We start from the raw sequence: 12104 nt of genomic DNA on the forward strand, positions 1-12104 counted from the left end.
ATGTGTCTTGCCTTCACTTATGTTCAACTTTTTTTTATCTTTCTTCTTTGTTTCACTTTCCCCCTCAAATCGAAACAGCCGTAATAGCTGGAAATCTATCTCAGCATCAATCACCTCTATCAATTCTTTGCTAGGTGGGAAAAAAAAAAACCCATATCGTCTTATTTTATTGTCACTACATTAAGAGAGCTGCCAGAAAGTGACAAAAAAGATGCAGGGATAATGCAGTCAAGCGTCGGACAGGATGGAGGAGAGGGTCTGTGCACGCGAACACACACACACACACACACACACACACACAACACCACACACACGGACACACAACCACACACACATGAGATACAGATGCCGTGTTTCCCTGAAATTATGACCTACCCTGAAAGTAAGCCCTAGCTTGATTTTTACATGTGCGCCCAAAATAAGCCCTAATTAAGATCCCGCCTCCTCCAGAATGGACAGACACAAATTAAGCTAGGGTGGGGATGGCGGGTGGAGCTACTACTACTACTAAATTAAGCTAGGGTGGGGATGCGGGGGTGGAGCTCTACTACTCACCTTTGGACAGTTGTAGCCAGGCCTTGCACCCCCAGACACCTGCCTCACCGGCCCATTTCTTCTGCAGCCGGCAAGGCTGGCCAGGCTTTCCTGAAGGCCTCTGGAGCTGAGAACAAAGCTCAGGATCGATCCATAGCTCCTTTATTGGCTGCAGAAGCCTTCAGGAAAGCCTTGCCAGCCACAGTAGAGGTTCCTGAAGGCCTCTGACAGGGAAAAGGAGGCCGGGGGCAATGAGCGGAAGTGAGGTTAGTCAGTGGATGACTTCCCCTGAAAGTAAGACCTGGTGCCTTTTTATTTGGTGGCAAACAAAATATAAGACAAGGTCTTATTTTCGGGGAAACACAGTAGTCCTCGACTTACGACCACAGTTGAGCCCAAAATTTCTGTGGAGAAGTGAGGCAGTGGTTAAGTGAGCTTCGCTCCGTTTCACAACCTCTCTTGCCACCGCCGTTCAGTGAATCGTTGTAGCTGTTTTAAGTTGGTAACACGGTCGTTAAGCGAATCTGGTCTTCCCCATTGACTTGGCTTGTCAGAAGGTCGCAAAAGGGGATTCTGTGTCCCCAGGACTGCAACCGTCATAAATACGGTGTTTGCCTAAGTGCTTAAATTTGGATCACGTCACCATGGGGATGCTGCAACGGCTGTTGAAAACAATCATAAGTCACTTTTTTTTTCCTGTGCTGTTGCAACTTCGAATGGATGCTAAACGAACGGTTGTAAGTCAAGGACTACCTGTACAACCTCCACTCAGTCGTTCATGGGGTGCAAGGGGATGCACCAATGGGATGCTGTGGGCATGGCTTGCCCATCCTGGTCTACCTCAAAGCAGAACAAAGGAAGGTTCTCATATAGAAACTACCTTTTGAATCAGAAAGAAGGAATAGCAATAGCCTTTAGACTTATATACCGCTTCACAGTGCTTTCCAGCCATCTCTAAGCGGTTTACAGAGCCAGCCTCTTGTCCTCCCAACAATCTGGGTCCTCATTTTACCCACCTCGGAAGGGGGGAAGGCTGGGTCAACCTTGAGCCAGTTGGGATCGAACTGTTGGCTGTGGGCAGAGTCAGGCTGCAAAGCTGCATTCTAACCATTGTGCCACCCTGGCTCCTTTCCTTTCCTTCCTTCCTTCCTTCCTTCCTTCCTTCCTTCCTTCCTTCCTTCCTTCCTTCCTTCCTTCCTTCCTTCCTTCCTTCCCTTCCTTCCTTCCTTCCTTCCTTCCTTTTATCCATCCATCCACCCTCCCTTCCTCCCTCTGCAATAGCACTAAGACTTATATACTGCTTCACAGTGGTTTTACAGCCCTCTCTAAGTAGTTTACAGAGCCAGCCTCTTGTTCTCCCAACAATCTGGGTCCTCATTTTACCCACCTTGGAAGGACGGAAGGCTGAGTCAACCTTGAGCCTGGATGAGATTTGATCTACCAAATTGCAGACAGCCAGCAGTCAGCAGAAGTAGTCTGCAGTACTGCACTCTAACCACAGCGCCACCTCAGCTCATAGGAAGGAAGGAGGCTGAGAGGAAGGAGACTGTCCACGGAATTCTGGGAGCTGAAGTCCAGAAATCTTAGAAGTGGCCAACACCGTTCTGCACAAAAAGGCTGCACACCCATTTGCAGTATTCAGACGGCCCTGAGGGCACAGATAAACCTCCAAGCGGCCTCAGTGACTCTCAGAGACAGTACTAACAACCAGAGGACTGCAAAGCATATAAACCCTTCTGTTCTCCACCATTCACTCAGAACTGAAGAAGCCTCTGAGATGAGAAGCAAAACGTCTTCAAGGAGAAACAAAGAAAGCCCAATTGCCTCTTGAAAAAGCACCTGTCATGTCCCTGTCGGAATCTGAATCCGAGGAGGAAGCCGAGCAGCTGACAGGGAGCGGGAGTGTGGCTCCGTTGGCTGTGGAGAAAACTGGGGAAGGGCAAAGTCCAGCTGGACAGAGCAGGGGAGAGGTAGAACAAGGGAGAGAGAATTCAGAGGAAGACCCAGGTCCACCCCATCTTCATCCAAGGGCACGCAGAGAGGAATGGAGGAGGGAGCAAGGTGGGTTGCATGGCTTACGGGGGAGGAAAGGGCCCTGATTCCCTTCATTAGCCACAGCTGGGAAGAGAGTTTAAAAGAGATGCACGCTGAGTGAGGCAGCTACTAGTAGCAAACATGAGTTTATCTTGTGTTGACTTTGGTTATCTGTGTTCCTGGCATCCTTCCAACCGTGTTGAGTTATTGCCATGCCTTCATGTCTGGAATTCCTTCTCCTGCCCTGCCGGCCTAATTACTTCATTTTGCCTTGCTTGGACTTATAGATACAGTTTTTGTTGACCATGTTTTGGACTTGATTCTCTGCAGCCAAAGGCTGTTTCTGGGAGAGTTTTTCTCCAGCCCAGAACGTAACCAGGACCTTGGGGGCAAAGTTGGAGCTAACAAAGGGACCTCTACTGATTATCTGACTGTGTTGCCTTTATGCCACACCCCTCTGGGTCATCCCAGCACCTTTGAGATTTTTATAAAGCTTTGCAGGCTTACGGGGAAGATGTTAATGCTGCAATCAGCCACTGAAAAGGCAGATGTTTACCCATAATCCTCAATGGAAGACAAAGAAGCACTGAAGCACGGGAGGGTAGGAAGGCCTGCACCTTACCACAGCCTACAGATGTAAAATATCATCTTTATGCAGAGCTCAGCAGCTCCTCCTCCCTTATTGCTGGCGGTAATTCCAAAATCCCAGGTAGAGATAAGGATTCCTTTTTTGAGGCAGCGTGAACCACTCTTATCAAAAGCCTTCTAGAACAACATTAATATCCAGAGAGGGAGAAGAGGGTGCTTTACCTGTTGGAAGTATCTAAGAATAATCCATCAAATGGTGCTTGAAGTAGGCAGTCCGATCGTGGTTATGTTCTACTTCCACTTTACCTGTGGAGCAAAGAATAACCGAATAAGTGCCAGTCTTTCTTTTGATGAAATATGGAATAATCATCATCTTTTAACGACCCCACAATCCCTTGCCTGGTGGATTTTGGGCAACTAAGTGGAGCAAGCAGAGTATTTAATGGCCGGATCCCCTTCCTGTCGCCAATGTGGAGTTTTGTTCCGCAGGTATATTCTCATTGTGCCCAAAGAGGGAAATATCTGCCTCTACCAAGGATCGAACTCACAGCCTTCTGACTGTGAGGCGAGAGCTCCACCACTGAAATATGGAATAATAATAACAAGAAAATATCAGCAACCTTAGACTTATTGCTATAGATGAGCCCAAAAATGTCTGTTGCTAAATGAGACAGTTGTTAAGTGAGCTTTTTAAATATGCCACTGTCTTGCTATCCAAAGCAACTCCAGATAAAGTCTAGATATTAATGGATGAAAAAAAAATATCATTGAATATCTACAACCTGGACATATTCAAAATATTGGGCTGGTTTTTTTGCGGTGGTGGTGGTGGAATCTCAATGCAGCCTTCTTGCTTTGATATTTCCATACTGCTGGACATTGGTATGGAAATAGGTAGAGTTTAATAAACACATTAAAACAATGTTTAATATTGACTCTAAAAGTTCATTCTTGTTCTTGGAAGCATAAACATAATGCTTCTTTTGTTCATGTGGACTGGAAAAATCAAAACAATTGTGACAACATGATTTCCATAACTGGGGTGAGGGCGGGGAATTCTGATTTGAAACTTCTATTTAAATAGAAACCAGAAAAGGCAGAGCAATCTTTACAGGTTAATTGAGAGCAATTCTGAATACACTTGCTGATTTTTCAAAAAAAGATTAAGTGAAGCTGATATATTAGGCCAGGTTCAGACAACAACATTATTAACTATGTTTTTAAAATCACTGTTCAATAAAACACAAATGGGTTAGGTTTATGGGCTGAACTATTCTGGGGGATTTTTAAAGCGTTATTGCAACATGGGTTCAACTGCCCCTGCCCAGGGGTGGGATTCAAAATTTTTAACAAGCGGTTCTGTGGGCGTGGCTTAGTTGGTGGGCATGGCTTGATGGTCATGATATTGGCTGGGCGTGGCCAACTCAATATCACTCACATCGAGGCACGCATCTCCTCGCCTGGCCTCTTGTGACTGTGGAGATACTGCAACAGTCGTAAGTGGAAAAACGGTCATAAGTCACTTTTTTCAGTGCCATTGTAACTTTGAATGGTCACTCCACACAAGCAAAGTACCAGCAAAAGAGGGAAAAAAAAACTCCAGAGAAGTTCCTGAGACAAGAAGTCTAGTCCTGCCAAGAATGTAATAAGGGTTAACGGAGAGGCCGTTTCTGTAAGCAACCCCAGAATGTTTCCTTCCTGCCTTCCTTACAGGATTAGCCCTGTAATTTCTTCTAACAACCAGTTCTCCCAACTGCTTAGAAGGTTAACAACCGGCTCTAGTGAATAGGTGCGAACTGGTAGAATCCCACTCCTTCCTCTGCCCCTCCCAAATAGAATTAATAATTTCATTGGGATTAAGATTGGACAAAAATAAATACATGACCTACTAAAACAACCTTTCTCAATGTTTTTAGCCTGGAGGAACTCTTGATATAATTTTCAGTTCTCGTGCAGCTCCTTGTGTATCAATGGCAAAGTAAACAAAAACTTCAGAAAGCAATTCACTTCTAACCGACACAATCCGTGTTTTACAAGCTTTACAACAAGCGCAAAGCGGTAGGTGAACAGCTGGGTTGTGACATGCAACAATCCCACCACTGTGCTGGTTTTGCACAGAATGTGAACTAAAAAAAACCTTCCTCCCTTTCTTCCATCTTCTTTTCCTTCCTTCCTTCCTTCCTTCCTTCCTTCCTTCCTTCCTTCCTTCCTTCCTTTCCTTTTCCTTCCTTCCCTGTCTTCTTTCTTTCTTTCTTTCTTTCTTTCTTTCTTTCTTTCTTTCTTTCTTTCTTTCTTTCTTTCTTTCTTTCTTTCTTTCTTCTTCCTTCCTTCCTTCCTTTCCTTTTCCTTCCTTCCCTGTCTTTCTTTCTTTCTTTCTTTCTTTTTTCTTTCTTTCTTTCTTTCTTTCTTCTTCTTCCTTCCTTCCTTTCTTCCTTTCTTTCTTTCTTTCTTTCTTTCTTTCTTTCTTTCTTTCTTTCTTTCTTTCTTTCTTTCTTTCTTTCTTTCTTTCTTCCTTCCTTTCTTTCTTCTCATTCTTTCCTTCCTTCCTTCCTTCCTTTCTTTCTTTCTTTCTTTCTTTCTTTCTTTCTTTCTTTCTTTCTTTCTTTCTTTCTTTCTTTCTTCTCATTCTTTCTTCCTTCCTTCCTTCCTTCCTTCTTTCTTTCTTTCTCTCTCTCTCTCTCTTTCTTTCTTTCTTTCTTTCTTTTTCTCCTCCTCCCTCCCTTTCTTTTTCCTTTCCTCCCTATCTGTCTGTCTTTCTTTTCTTTCTTTCTCTTTCTTTCTCCTTCCTTTCTTTCCGTCTCCCTTCCTTCCCTGTCTTTCTTTCTTTCTTTTCTTTCTCTTTCCTTCATTCTTTTCTCTCCTACTTTCTCATTCTTTCCTTCCTTCTTTTCTCTTTCGGTATCTTATTTCTTTTCTTTTTCTCTCTCCTTCCTTCCTTCCCTCCTTCCTCCCTCCCTCCCTTCCTCAGCTGAGAAACGCTGTTTTAAAAACAAGCTAAATTTAATCCTATGTTCTTGATATAAGCTTTGTTTTATCAGCATATTGGTACAACAAATACCTTTTAGTTCTCTCTTACCACCCAGAAAACCTTCTCCATTAGAGTACGCTAAGAATGTAAAAAAGAATCAATAAAAATAAAGAACTTTTTCAACACATCCTGTTCCAGGCACACACCCTTGAAATGCCACCCTGGAAGTCCCCATCAACCAGCAGAAAAGTCTCACTCTGTGACTGGGGGATGATATAATTGCCTGCATAATCCTGATCATTTAAAAATAATCCTCATGTTCCCTCCGAATTCGCAATTCCCAGTTTGACCCACACCTTCAGCGATAACAACCAGGGGTGGGCTTCAAAAATTTTAGGAAAGGATTGTCTGCCCAGTTGCTAGGTGGGTGTGGCCAGGGATGGGATTCAAATTTTTTAACAACCGGTTCTGTGGGCGTGGCTTAGGTGGTCATGTTATTAGCTGGGTGTGGCCAACTCAACATCACTCTCATCGAGGCACGCATCTCCTCGCCTGGCCTCTCTTGACTGTGGGGATGCTGCAACAGTCGTAAGTGTAAAAAATGGCCATAAGTCACTTTTTTCAGTGCCATTGTAACTTTGAATGGTCACTCCACACAAGCAAAGTACCAGCAAAGGAGGGGGGAAAAATTCCAGAGACGTTCCAGAGACAGGAAGTCTAGTCCTGCCAAGAATGTAATAAGGGGTAATGGAGAGGCAGTTTCTGTAAGCAACACCAGAATGTTTCCTTCCTGCCTTCCTTACAGGATTAGCCCAGTAATTTCTTCTAACAACCGGTTCTCCGAACTGCTTGGTGTGGCCATGGTGGGCGTGGCTTAGTCGGCCTCTTGCACCACAGTGGTGGTGGGGCATTTTTGCCTTTGCCAGGTTCCGCAGGCTTTCCTTGAAACCTCCAGGAGGGCAAAAAGGACTTCCCCGGACTCTGGAGGCTCTCTGGAAGCCAGAAACAGGCCCATTTCCAGGCTTCCGAAACTTCCGGGAGGCCTGTTTTTCACCCTTCCCCTCCCCAGAGACCCCACATGGCCCATTTTGGATGCAAGTAAGTGCAGGGCTCGGGGAGGGTGAAAAACGGGCCTCCCGGAAGTTTAGGAAGGGTGGAAATGGGCCCATTTCTGGTTTCCAGACAGCCTCCGGAGCAGGCAGGCCATTTTCATCCTCCCGGAGGCTCAAGGAAACCCTCCGGAGCCCGCGTAGGGCAAACACACACACACCCCACCACCGTGGTGCAGGAGGCTGACTAGGCCACGCCCACATGCCACGCCCATCCAGCAACCGGACAGAGTATCCTTGCTAAAATTTTTGAAGCCGACCCCTGTATACAGGTTTCACTATGGCGAGCCGTCAACTTTTTACCTTGAGGAAAAATCTGCTTTTAAACTCTTCGTAACAGATAGGAGCGTGGGAAAGAGAATATTCTTACACCTAGCAAAATTTCGGAAACTCTTTAAGATTCTGGTTTTAAGATTGGTCACTTGGAAATTAGAGGACATCATCAATCAGTGGAGGTAAGAGAAAATAAAGAAACGACACTTTGATAGGTTTGAAAATCGAAAGGCTGACTATTAGAGAGTTCTCTTAGAAAGCGCCATCAATTAAGCACAAATAACTGATTCCAAATCTATTCACTGTGTAATTTGCACCATACTGGGTACAACGTAATTAGCAAATGCACGGCTATAATTTTGGCAGAACAACCAGGGTGTCCTGGTTGTGTGTGTGTGGGGGGAGAAACTTGATGCCATAAGCCAAGATTACACCATGATCATCATTATTATTTTGAAGCACCAGAAATACTTGTGATGCATGAAAATTTCATCAAGAAATGTGTTGAAAATGGAAGCTCCAACAACACCCGATGTAAAATCTTTAGCAGAGACATTAACAAAAATGGCATTTGCATTGTTACAATTAACGCTTTCCCAAATCGAATGCATCCAGCAATATTAATAACAGGAACTGTGAGATTCAAATAGTCATAAATCATTACAGAGTATAATGCAAACTTTTTCAAGAAGCCTTATCAAAAACTAAATTTGCATGACTCCGGAACATCTTTATTCTTGCTATATTTTAACTCCCTTATTTGTAAGTACAGGTAGTCCTTCACTTATGGCTACAATTCAGCCCCAAAATTCTGTTGTCAAAGTGAAACATTTTTTAATTGAGTTTTGCCCCATTTTGCAACCTCACACAGTTGTTAAGTGAATCGCTGCTGTTGGTAAGTGAATAACCCGGTTGTTAAGTGAATCTGGCTTCCCCATTGACTTTGCTTGCGAGAAGGTTGCAAAATGTGACCTTGGAACACGGCAGCGGTCGTAAGTCTAAACCAGCATCTGAATTTGGATCGTGTGATCGTGAGGATGCTGCAAAGGTCGTAACTGTGAAAAATGGTCGTAAGTCACATTTTTCAGGGCCATTGTAACCTTGAACGATCACTAAATGAAGAATGATGACCAATGGAATTCAACTCCCAGAATTCCCCAGTCAACATTCTGGGAGTTGGTTCCACCCACGCTGTCCAGGAATGCTGGGAGTTGAAGTCCACCCATCTTAAAGGTGCTAAAGTAGAGAAACCATGTTTTCGACGCAGGCTACAAACAACTAAAAGGTTTTTACAGACCAGGATTTCATCTATATACAAATACCTCTCATGCATCATGACAAAATCTCCAGAACCGTAAAGCCTACAAACTTGAAATTTGCCACGTTATGTTCCTCTTGGCTTCTAAGTGGTCACTAAGAAAGGATTTTTCAAAATGACCATCAGAGCATTAGTATTTCTTATATTATTACTATTAACATGCTCTGATGCTAAGGAGTTCTACTCCCCGACCCCACCTGAAAAGAAATCTCTTCCAAATGCAAAACACAAGCAGAGGAGAGGACTTTCAGTTTCAGTTTTAATTTCACAGCACCAAGCAGCTTTAGTACAGAACACTTGAGCTAAGCCACGCCCAGGCTCCTTACTGTCTCCTTGCTCACATAGCAAATACTCTTTCAGTTTCCAAACAGCCCTCAACTCTCAAACACTGACAGGACGCTAGCCAGATGAATACTGACGGACGCTGGTAGGCAGAGGCAGAATTTTTTCCCCTTATTTTCCTCCCCAAAAACATAGTTTCGTTGCGAAGCACGGGTATCGCGCCAGTCTTTATTTTACAGAAGGACAAAAAGATTTGCCAGCTACTTCATTAGAACTTCTCTAGGCACTAACTCTACAGCGCTGTATGTAATGTTTGACTTTAAATAATGAAATGGTGGGTGGGGGAATTTTAATGTATCTCAAGGAGATCTGAAAGCTTATGCTCTAATCCTCAACAAATTGACAGGATCTTTAGTCTGGGAGATGCAAATTGAATAAAAGCGGTCCTTTCTTGATTCCTTTTAAAGCTAGCCCCCACCTTCTGCCATTAATTTTCCTGCAGGGTAAAAAGTGAAAGAGGAGGAAGAACAAGGAAAAAAAAAAAAGGAGGGAAAATTCACATTACTGTTGTTTTCCCAATGATCCATCCAGGTTTTATTTTTGACCTGAGCCAATTAGATTCCTCCTGTGTTAGTAATTCCAGCTGCTAGACAACTATTTTGTTTTTTTTAAAATCATATATATGTATATGTATATGTGTGTGCGTGTTTTCTGAGGTTTTTGCGGGTATTTGTATGTGGATCTTTGGTTATTCGGGTTTTCTCCTGCATAAAATTGGTTCCAATTTTACGCGGAAAAACCCGAATAACCAAATATATATATATATTTTCTGAGGTTCTCGTGGGTATTTGTATGTGGATCTTTGGTTGTTCGGGTTTTCTCCAGCGTAAGTTGTATCTGAGAGATGAAGTCTCATTCATCATCTTCAGGCTCTGTGCTGTTCTCAGAGTGAAGCCTGAAGATGATGAATGAGACTTCATAAACGCGTTGCCAGATACTTCGAATCTTACGCGAGAAAACCCGAACAACCAAAGATCCATATATATATATATATGATGCATATATATAATGTCTCACCTTTACAAAGGAGGTGAGAAGTCCGAACTCCAACTGAATACAAACAAGCAAGCAAATCCAGTAATTATAGAGTTAATTCCTTGAGCCGATAAAAGTTCTTGGCAGTCTCACACACTGCTGTCTGCCAAGTCCGACAAGAAAGCAGGAATATAAATCACACAAAGCTGTCACAACCGAGAATACTCCGAGGCTCCTCTGAATAAGTCACACGTTGTCCCGTACGAAGCTCTCAGAGCGAGCACACCCACTTTTATTCCCTGTGGGGTGTGTCAGTCCCTCAGCTCAGTCTCTGATTCGTCCCTTCCTCCTGCATTGGAGCTCACACTTTTGCCTGTGACGTTGCCTCGCATCAAGCCAGCATTCCTCTGCTTGATTCTCTGTCAGAGACTCCGATACGCCCTCCTCCTTTTCCCAATTAGCCTCAGGTTTTCCCTCTCGGTTATCTGCTGACACCTGAGGCACAATCAGGGAGGAAGGCATTGCTGAAGAGGAAGGTCCTGGGGAGGAAGGCCTTTCCAAATCCTCCTCTTCCCCATTGTCCGAGTCTTCGTCCTCTAACAATGCAGGCTCAAGCCTCAGAGCCACAACATACATACATATATGTGTGGATCTTTGGTTATTCGGGTTTTCTCCCGTGTAAGATTGGAAGTATCTAGGCAATGTTTCGATGAAGTCTCATTCATCATCTTCAGGCTTGTGTCTTCTGCTCTGTGCTTCTCAACCAAATGTTGCCTAGATACTTCCAATCTTACGCAGGAGAAAACCCGAATAACCAAAGATCCACATACAAATACCCGCGAGAACCTCAGAAAACATATATATATATTTCTTAAGTTTTCGCGGGTACTTACATGTATGGCATTCAGCTTTGTTCGGGTATTTTCCCACGTCATTGTAGTTGTGCTTTTAAAGTTTTACAACGTTTCAGCAGAATCTCATCTGCCATCATCAGGCTTCTGTATTGTATCCTGAATACCATCCATCCATCCATCCATCCATACATGTGTGTGTGTGTGTGTGTGTGTGTGTGTGTGTGTGTGTTTCTTAAGTATATATTATATATGGTATATATTATATGTATGGTATTCAGCTTTGTATATATATACTCTCTCTTTGCATTAAATTTCTTTCAGCAGTGTTTAAACGCTTTGATCATTCTTATCTCAACGGAAGGATGTGAAAAAACTACGAGCTTTCTTTTGGGCTCGGATGCTTCCTTATCTAATTTAAAACTTCGATTTTTCTTTCTTTCTTTTTAGCTCATTGTCTTTCGAAAGACCATCCTTCCCTGGAACACACAAATTCGTGTTTTTCCCCGCTCTTTCTTTGAAGAGTGGAAGCATATAGATCTCACCTAGTACTTCAAAGGACAGATAAGAGCAGCAAAGGAGAATATAATTCCTCTCTGTGTGGGCTTAATATCTGGCACATGCAAGCCACCCCCCCCTTTTTTTTAAACTGGATCCAGTCTAAAGATTCTCGGTTCAGTTTTTATGAAGCAGAAATTATCGTGGTTAATTTCTGAAATAGGGGAATAAGGATTCTTGCTTTGAGTCAAACTGAAAACTGGGTATGGATTTCCTTTTGGAAAGATAATGTTTGGATCTGCTTTTCTAAGTTTGTGCTGTAACATGAGGTAGAAATTCAGGCTCCCAAAGCTCCTCTCATTTTCATCCTAAAATCCCACCTTTTTCCCCCAAAGGGATGCAAACTCTATGAAATCTAACCATATAGTTAGTCCTTGACTTATGACCATAATTAACCCAAAGATTTTCCATTGCTAAGCCAAAGGTGGTCTTCAGCTGGTTCTGAGCAGGTTCTGGAGAACTGGTAGCGGAAATTTTGAGTAGTTCGGAGAACCGGCAAATCCCACCTCTGACTGCCCCCCCCCCCATATATTTTCCACCTCCCGAGTCCCAGC

The 12104-nt window shown here is 43.5% G+C and overlaps 1 protein-coding gene across 9 annotated transcripts in view; it reads right to left on the reverse strand.

Moving 5' to 3' along the window:
- Positions 1 to 12104, reverse strand: part of TENM4 (teneurin transmembrane protein 4) — a 362826-nt gene that overhangs the window by 326927 nt on the left and 23795 nt on the right. For all 9 annotated transcript variants that reach the window (XM_087936922.1, XM_087936921.1, XM_087936920.1 and 6 more), the window contains exon 2: positions 3379 to 3462. The gene's annotated coding sequence lies outside the window, so the exon portion shown is untranslated. The remainder of the gene's footprint in view (positions 1 to 3378; positions 3463 to 12104) is intronic.

This window comes from Pseudonaja textilis, chromosome 7, assembly GCF_049901715.1.
Source record: "Pseudonaja textilis isolate UNSWEBS1 chromosome 7, rPseTex1.2, whole genome shotgun sequence".
Taxonomy (NCBI): Eukaryota; Metazoa; Chordata; class Lepidosauria; order Squamata; family Elapidae; genus Pseudonaja; species Pseudonaja textilis.